This window comes from Capsicum annuum, chromosome 12, assembly GCF_002878395.1.
Source record: "Capsicum annuum cultivar UCD-10X-F1 chromosome 12, UCD10Xv1.1, whole genome shotgun sequence".
Taxonomy (NCBI): Eukaryota; Viridiplantae; Streptophyta; class Magnoliopsida; order Solanales; family Solanaceae; genus Capsicum; species Capsicum annuum.
Window position 1 is genome coordinate 173,606,462 of NC_061122.1, and position 9,511 is coordinate 173,615,972.

General features: G+C 30.8%; 1 pseudogene; it reads right to left on the reverse strand.

Moving 5' to 3' along the window:
* Nucleotides 1-3,330: 3,330 nt before the first annotated feature.
* Nucleotides 3,331-5,452, reverse strand: LOC107849126 (annotated as a pseudogene).
* Between the last annotated feature and the right edge of the window lie 4,059 nt (nt 5,453-9,511).

The following is a 9,511-nucleotide window of genomic DNA, read 5'->3' on the forward strand; positions in this document are numbered from 1 at the left end:
AAATATTTTTTGCCGATAATAAAATTTTTATAATATTTCAAAACTTTTATTTGAGCTCACCTTTTAACAAAAATTATATTTTAGAATATGTATATGCATATACATATTTTTCAATTTATTTTAATTATTATTTATTACTTATTAACATTTTTATTACAAGTGTTTATACAGGTTATTGAAAATTATTATCGAAAATTGCAATCAAAGAAGACTTTAAATTATGTGTTTATATCTTTTATACTTTTGCACTTGTACAAATATTAATCATAGTGAAAACTTTATTTTTGGGGTGTTGGACGGGATATTTTTATTTAATATTCACCACGCGTTTAGACAAATTTAGGCCGTTAATATTTATATAAAAATATTAGATTGACTTAGTTTATTTAATCAAATAATTTATGCTTTTTAGACTAAAAAATATTACGTAGTCTTTTTCTTTAAAGTAATTTTTTTGATTCAATATTGTCTTTTCTTTACATACATATATACTTTGTTTACATATATTTTATGACAGTATATTTATTAATTTTATTTTAACACATATATTTTATCTGTATATATTTGTTTTTCTTTTCTTTTTTCTTTTGTTACTTAGACAAACTTAGGTCGTTAATATTTACATTAATAAATTAAATTAATCAATTAATTTACACACTTTGATATTATAAACATTGTGATCTTTTCTGTTCAAATAATCTTTATTTTTTTTTATAAATTTTAATTAAATAAAGAATATTATTTGTAAATATTTTTTCTTTTCGTGGCACATCAAAATACATTTCTTTTTCATACATTATAAAGTAATTTTTCTTTTCACATTTATTTATACATTTTTATACATGTCCTTTACATATTTTATAACAACTTATTCTATTCATATATTTAATATACATATACCTTTACATAGTTTTAAAACATTTATATTTTTAAAAGATTTATTTTATATTTAATACTTATATTTTTACATTATTTTAAATATGCCTCTTTTCTTTTTAATAAATTTAGTCTAGTCGAGTACTACATTTGTGGATCCTGAAGGGTGCCTAATTCATTTTCTTTGGGATAATTTGAACCCTTACCTAGAATCTCAATTGGTTTTCGCAGACTAAAATATAAAATCGCACATGTTAATAATTCAAAAGGTTTTTTTATTTTTCCTTAAAAATTAGGTAGCGACTCTGTAATAAAATCAATTCATTTAGAGTCCTTAATGTTGTATTCGTTTTAACCCTAGATAAAAATCGAGTATGACACATGGAAAGATCTCTTTGATAATACTAATCAATATCTTTATTTTATTGAGCTTATTAAATTAAGTGTCTCTATATGCTTGAAATTTTAATGGTGTGATCGCTGAATCTAATGATATTGTAAATAGGACACTTTTTGATTTTCTCGAATATAAATGTAATTCATTTGCTATGCCTTCTCTCACATTAGTTCCTGATCATACTACTAATAATATAGTAATTTTAGCACAAGATGTTGTGATTATGTTTTCAAATGCTAGTTTACAAAAGGAGAAGAATATGCCAAGCATTGGAACGACAACTATGGATAGCTTTGGGAATTTGTTTCAAGCCCTTAGTATCCCAATTCAATTTGTTGGGAAGACCATTATTGCAGAAGCACTTGCAATTCGGATTGCATTGGAAAAGGCTCAAGAAAATGGATGGACAAAGGTGCAAATCTTATTAGACGCAAAGAATTTAGTGGATATGAAGAAGACTGTGGCTTCATGGGAGATAGATACCATGTGTGAATATATATGGAAGCTAATGAGAATGTTTGAAGAAGTTTCAATAATATATATTCCTAGATCATGGAATATGGTAGCACATAATATAGAAAAATTTTCTCTTACATTGTTAGACAAGATAGTGTGGACTCCCTATTTTCCTAGTTGGGTCGTCAAAGATGCTTCTGCATCTTTTAACTCAGTAAGTTCTGCTTTGCATTAATAAAATAAAGGTATTGTTGAAACATAAAAGACTAGAGGGAGTACTATCTATATGTAATTACTTTTTAAAAATGATAATTTATACTAATTAATTTTGATTAAATATTAAAATTAAAAAAATATCACATATTTCTTCTTTTATTTTTTGGCTTTTATACTAAACATAATTTTTTACTTATTTATTTTAGCAAATTAAGAGAGATTTATTATTTTCTTCAAATATTGATTTTATGGCTAAATAATTATATAAAATATTAATATTAAAATTTAGAATTTCAAAACATACAAATAAATTTTATTTTAGAGCGATAAATTTCTAATAAAAATTTCGCAGGACCCGTGACAAGTCAACATAGGACCAAGTTAAAAAAAAAGTGAAGAAATATCAATTATGTTGACATATACACCCCAATAAGACTAAATATTGATATATAATTTTTCCGCTCTTTCATACTAGGAAAGTTTATTTGACAAAAATAATTTATGTATTAACATATTTGGGTCCATAATTATAACGTTTAATGTGGAAATATTGATAAAATGAAAATTTTAAAGCTAAATTATTTTTAAATATAGATAATTGACTTTCTAATTTTTTTTTAGAAAATATTGACTTGACACGTTGCTTAAGAAAACTTAAATTAGGGATGTATTTTACCATATTAACCTTAATATTCAAGTCCATTGCGGCATAATATATACCGATCTAGCAGTAATATCTTGACTTATCCCTTCCAGAATATAACAACCCATCAACAATGTACAACTCAAGCAACTCTGGATTAGTTGAAGAGTCCAAAGCTCCACCATAAGAACACATTCCTTAAACATATATTTACTCTCTTTGTATAGTGAATATAGTTAAAGACTTAGCATATTTTCTTTGTTTCAACTTTTTTTCACTAATATAATTACTCTCTTTTGTATAGTGAATATAGTTGTAGACTTAAAATATTTTCTTTGAATCAACTCTCTCTTTCACTACTGCACACTATAATCTTTTTCACACGTATCATATTTCCTTTACATACAATAACATGCAAGACCACCTCTATTTATTGGTGAGGTATTCATCCATGTATTGAATAGAAAGAATATGGTGTAGTAAAGTGGTACATGAATGTTCTATAGGTTACAAATGTTACCAGAGTAATGAGGTAGACTAATGGTAGATGTTACAAGAGCTAAATGTCACATTCCGCCATAAAATAATGAGTGAAATAAAGCGTTAGTGGTTATAAGAGTTACACAAAGTAAAATACACATTTTTACTCTTAATAATATTCCAGTAATGTGCATTGGAGAAGTGTAACCATCAATAACACACTTTGTCATTTGATATAATGCACTTTGATATAATTAAAATATTAAAATGCACTAACACAATGTGTCAAGAATTCCCTGTTCGAACGGTGCGATAATATTAGTACTTGTGGTGGCCAACCATGGATTAGAATCCCCAGTTTTTGAACTCTTTCCTCAAAGTTCTCTTGATTTAGCCATTTTCTAAATTCATTTGATATATGTCTAACAGCCCATATGAAGGATTGTTTAGATGACTCTAAGCCATGTGCAAGTTCGACAGACCTAACAATTCTATCATTTGTGATGTTGGCAAGTAAAATAGACTCCCAAGACAAACCAAGAACAGATAATCTAGTTCTCTAAAATCAAGCCATTTTAGGCAGTGGTGTTCATCAATTGAGGCTTTGTTTCATCTTTCAACTTTGTCTAGTTTCTCTTTGTTGCATAAGGAAATAAGACCAATTGTCCAAACCTTCTTACCCGACATAATATAATTAAACTAGATAAATAATTTGCTCTGTATAACAATTTAAGCTTTTAGATTAGATAATTACAAAATTGAACATGTTATCATCATTTGAAAATCTAACCGTCACTCATAAGCATAAAATATTTTTAATGTTTAATGAAAAAGAATCAAGCTCACACGTGCTAAGAAATAATATATTCATTTACTTTTAAAATTCAGCATTTACCTTTGGCCTTTTTACTCCTTCCACATATTCTTGTTCCAACTATTCAAAGCTATTTACCACAACTCCGTTAGCTCTATCCTCTGCCTCCTTCATTTAGTCTCCAAATTCTCTCCATTCAGGATTGCTTAGATCTACCAAGGCTTTTAGTTGAGCTTTGGTTATTTCAAATTTGTTCGGAACTAGTGCTCTCCAACAACTTCCCATCTCTCAAATTATGCAAGCACAATAAAGAAGCAGCTTATTCTATGAAAAACAATCCTTGGAATGTTTATTCTCTTGGAAACTTTTGTTGTCCAAGGGAAATTAGGCAGTTTGGTTTCAAATTTTACAGCAATTCTTCAACTTGTGTCTTAAGAATTTGAGTAGCAATAAAGAAATTTCTCAACATAGCAAGTGATAGAATCATGTCACAATTTTCACACCCTTAAGGTAGCCCTATCTCCAAGATTGGAAAATAGAGGTGAACTACGTTAATTTTTAGTCCTGTTTATATTGCACGAGCAATAACACAATTGAACCCGATGTCATTTAAAAGTGTCATAAGAATTATGATGAAATCACTTCTTTCTGCCAATAAACAAGCTATGAGCACTTCTTTGTTCCAATAAATGAGCTATGTCTATCATAGGGATGGTATGTCCTTGTGCCGTGAAAGGAAGTAGCACAACTTGTGGTTGCTCATTGTGATAACTGAGAACTTCTATTTTGATATATGTTATGTTACCCCTGGGGCCTGGTTCAACATTGCTTTTTTATATATATGAAAATTCTTAGCAGAAAGCCTTGGGGAAAAAGGAAACTTGTGGTGTATATTCCTTTTTCTTCTTCTTTTTCTACTTGGAGGCCATGCCTTCTTATGAGTTTCTCTTTGTTTTGTCTATCCAAGAAAAAGCTTTTGATAAAGAGGGAATCCACACTTACTAAGGGCATTTAGCTAAAAGTGACAGAAGAGTTTAAAAATGAGGTGTAGATGACTCAAGTCGTAATAATTGAGTGGAGGTGACAATTACTTTATTATGGATTTAAAAAGTTGGGAAATCTTTAGAATGGCCCACAAGTTTTTAAATTTATACTTTGATCTAAATGTTAGCCTAATATAATAGGAAACAGAGGGGAAAAAGGTGTGTTCTCTCTCTTCTCATCCATTGTTGTTTTCTTTCTCTCTCTTTGTGATTTTTGTTGTTCATTATTGCTGCTGCTTTATTCATCATCTTCGATTTCATTATCATTATCTTCTTGTTCATTATCATCATCTTCTTCTTCATTATCATCTTTATCTTATTCTTGTTGACCATTGTATCATCTTTCCACTTTGGTATTACTTCATAGGAGACTTTGGTAAATCAAATTATGATTTTTAGTTGAATTTGTCATCTAGGTAATTGCTATTGTGTTGTTTTTTTCAACAATATATAGCACGCAAACATGAATGCAACATAAGAGCCCTCTGTTTAAACAGAAAACTAATCTGCTGCGATAGATAAGCCATTTGTTGCAAATGAAGACTCATATATTGGATCCATGTTTATGGTTCTATAGTGCTGTAACATGAAATAAATAGATGGGTCATCTGTTGTAATAGACTAGTTATCTATTGCAATGGGTAAATATCTGTCGCAACAGATTGGTAACCTATTGTAACAAAACCTAAACTCCATTCCAACAGACGCATCATCTATTGCAACAGAGTAAATATCTATCACACAGATTAGTAACTTTTTACAACAGAACCTGAACTCGATTCCAACAGATACGTCATTTGTTGTAACAGAGTAAATATCTGTTGCAATAGGTTAGTTATCTATTGTGACATGTCACTCATCTGTTAGAATAAGATTTAAAGGTTCCTTAGTACTGTTACATCTATCCCAACAGGCGCTTCATATGTTGCAATAGATGTATAGTCTGTTGTAACATATGATTTACCTATTATAATAGATGAATCATCTATTGAAATCACCTTCAGGAGCATAACATGAATCCCAATAAGTAAGTAATCTGTTGCAACAGGTAAGTGACTTACCTGTTGCAATATATTTTTTACATGTTTCAACAGATTACACATCTGTTGGGGTTCATGTTACGATACTATGAAATCACTATTAATTTTATTATGATATCATTATTAACTTTTTTTAACAAATGACTGTATTTAGGTACGACTAATGGAGGGATCAATAACAATAAGGGTAAATTTTCACGGTCAATGGATTGAGAAGAGCAATCGATATGTATGGCATTGTAGAGGGTGAAATGCTAGAGACAATAGCTATGACAGTCTAAAATAACGTTTCGTATGATGATTTTGTGAATTTAATCATCAGCTATTGTGGACTGAATTTTCAATCGAAAGAACTCGTCATCAGCTACATGCACAGCTCTTTCGAAAATCAGAGGGTACTACCTTTCAAGATAACTGATCAGGTTCGGTTGGATGGTTATCATAGTGATTCATCCAGTCCACTATTAAGGATGCACATGGTTGAAAAAATGAGAGAGAATGAGAATCATATTGTAGAAGAAGAACAATAACAAGACATCTTTGATGATAGGTTGGATGATCTAGACATGAATATTCCAGATGAGAAACTCATGAACCCAAGAATTTATGATTTTATCAATATAAAGGGATATCAGGATTCTGAGCATGGAAAAATGCTTAAGATTATGGGGAAAACATATATTCATGGTTGAATTCAAGGATTACACTACAGAATTATGAAACTCGTGTTTTTCATGGAACCCTAAACTTGAAGTGTGAAATTAACTTAAGAATTGGAGAAATCTTTGGGGCTCAATGGGTGGAAGGAACACATTTAAGAAATCCCACATACGTGGAGATAAATTTCTTGAAGAAATCATTAGAATTTGTGCTTGAAGTTGAAGAACCCTAATTTGGCTTTTTGAGAAGAAAATCATTCTTTCTCTGTTCTCTCTCTATGTGTTTGATTGAATTTTGAGTTTATGAGGGATCTGGGGAAATTTAGCCTTATATTCCAGCCTTAGGATAGATAAAATAACATATTTTTAGGTTTAAAAAGTGGAAAAAAAACAAAACCCCCCTTTTTAAAATGTCCAGCAAATTTCTGGAAACAGTTACAATGGCTCAGGAAACGACTCGTAGGGTCTAGCCACGAGTCAAGGCCTATAGTCGTGATTGAGGACCTAAGTGTTGGTACCTTATTGTTATGATGATGGGTCCACCTAACAACCCATTTTGAATGATAACGGGTTGTATAATGGAGTCTTAGACACTGTACTAAAATCTTTACTCCCTCACTGTCATGACAATAAGTTTTCACCACGACTTGTTGTTTCGTAAGAATGAGTCATTGCCAAAGTCATCATCACTGGCAGTTTGTAAATGCCTCACTAAATTGTCCATAATATTTCATTCCGATATCAGATTAAGACAAGATTTATGGCATAGAAAAGCTAATATTGGTGAGTGTAAAGCTTAAGAACTTAGGGTATTACAATATATCCCTCTTGGGGTCATTAGTCCCCGAATAAAACTAACTCTACTGAAATACTAGGGGAAAAGATGTAGTGTTTGCTAAACTCCTACAAGCAGAATAATAAATTGATATCTAAACCTGTAACTGATGCATTGATTAAACCAAACTCATGAATTCATGTTAAGACATGAAAATATCTAGATGGCCTGAGAGAGAAAGAATTAATTAACTAAGGGAACTATTACCTCAGTTGGGACTGAGTTTTAAGAGAAAAGATAGGGGTACTTGGTCATCGTATCTGCATCTGCTTCCCAAGTAGCTCCCTCAGCTGACTGATTTCTTCATAGAACCTTTGATAAAGTGACCTTTTAATTCCTCAACCTACGAATCTGATGATCAAGGATCTCAACTGGGATCTCTTTATATGAGAGACGATCCTTCACACCCGCACTTTTGAAAGAAACTACTGATTTTGAGTCACCAATGTATTTTCTTAACAAGGAAACATGGAAAACTGGATGCACTGAGGTTAAATTTGCCGGTAACTCCAAAACATAGGCTACACTAGCATAATGACACAAAATCTTAGAAGTACCAACATAGCAGTGACTGAGATTTCCCTTCTTACCGAATCTCTTCACCCTTTTATGGGCAAAAACTTTTGGTAAACAAAATAACCAATCTCAAACTCAAGATCCCTTCTCCTCATATCAGCATAAGTGTAATACCCCGAGAAATTTTTTGTTGAAATTTTGTGCGTAAACATGTTGGGTTCTATTTTCTAGAATGAATTATAAATTTTTCGTGCAAAATGTATTAGATTATGACCCACCATTGCATAGAGTATCGAATAATATTTCCAACGATATATGGATCATCTAAAATGGACACCCAAGCGACGAGTTATGAACATTTCGATCGAACCATGAATAGTAGTAAATAGTAAAACATGCAGGAAAAAGTATTGACGCCTGGCATATTTTTACTCCAACTTTAAATGATCATAACTCCTTGTACATAATAATCTGGGTGATCTACTATATATCAACAAAAATATCTGTGAGTCCTCTTTCCAATAAAATTGGTTTCATCCAATTTGTCTATCGGAGAAAAAAGTTATGGTCGATCTACTTCAGCCTATCAAAAGTGAATTTTTGGGTCAACTTCAAACAATCATAACTCCTCGTACACAATGATCTGGGTGAGATACTATATATCAATGAAAATATATGAGATTCCTTTTTCTAGTGAAATTGGTTTAATCCAATTTGGAAATCAGAGTATAACGTTATGGTTGATCTACTTCAGACTATCAAAATAGTCCACCAAAGGACAGATTTGAGAGTTTTTTTGATTTTTAGGGGCGTTTTGGTCACCCCCCCTCACCCAAAATCCGTCCAAACCCTATATTAAAGCCCATTAGAAGCATTATATGTTATATTTCATCAAATTCCCTCAAAAAGAAAACCCTAAGCTCCTACATCCAACTTCAAGAACCTCCAAAGTTCACCATTAATTCTGTAAATTTTATCAATATTCCAAGTTCCTAGTTCAAGAACTCTAAGAACCATCATTCAAAGGCACGATTAATATCTCAAAAACGAGTATCGATCTAAAGTTCATCATTCAAGGTATGTGGGGTTTTTCAATAAGAACTCTCTTTCGTTCTTGTGCCCAAAAGTAATTTTCTTTACCAAGGCATGATTTTTATTTGATTTCTTATGAATTTAAAGCATTAACCCATATCTTATGATGATTATTATGAAATCTTGATGTTTATGATTTTAAAAGATGAATTTACATGTGTGGAGATATAAAGCATGAATCTTGAATGATATTTATCATGATTTGATATTTAGGTCGTGAATCCCCATTTGAAATTATGTTATTTTGAGAAAGTGTGTGTTATAAGAACGTTGATGTTGAATATTTGAGATATTTTGAATGATTTGACCTTTTGATCTTAATAGAGTTGTTTTGAACCCGAGTGTGAAAGAAATCCACAATATTGTTGATTTTGATAGATGGGAAGCATGATGGCTCCCAATGTATATTTATATATTACTGAAATTATTTTGTTGTGGATTGTC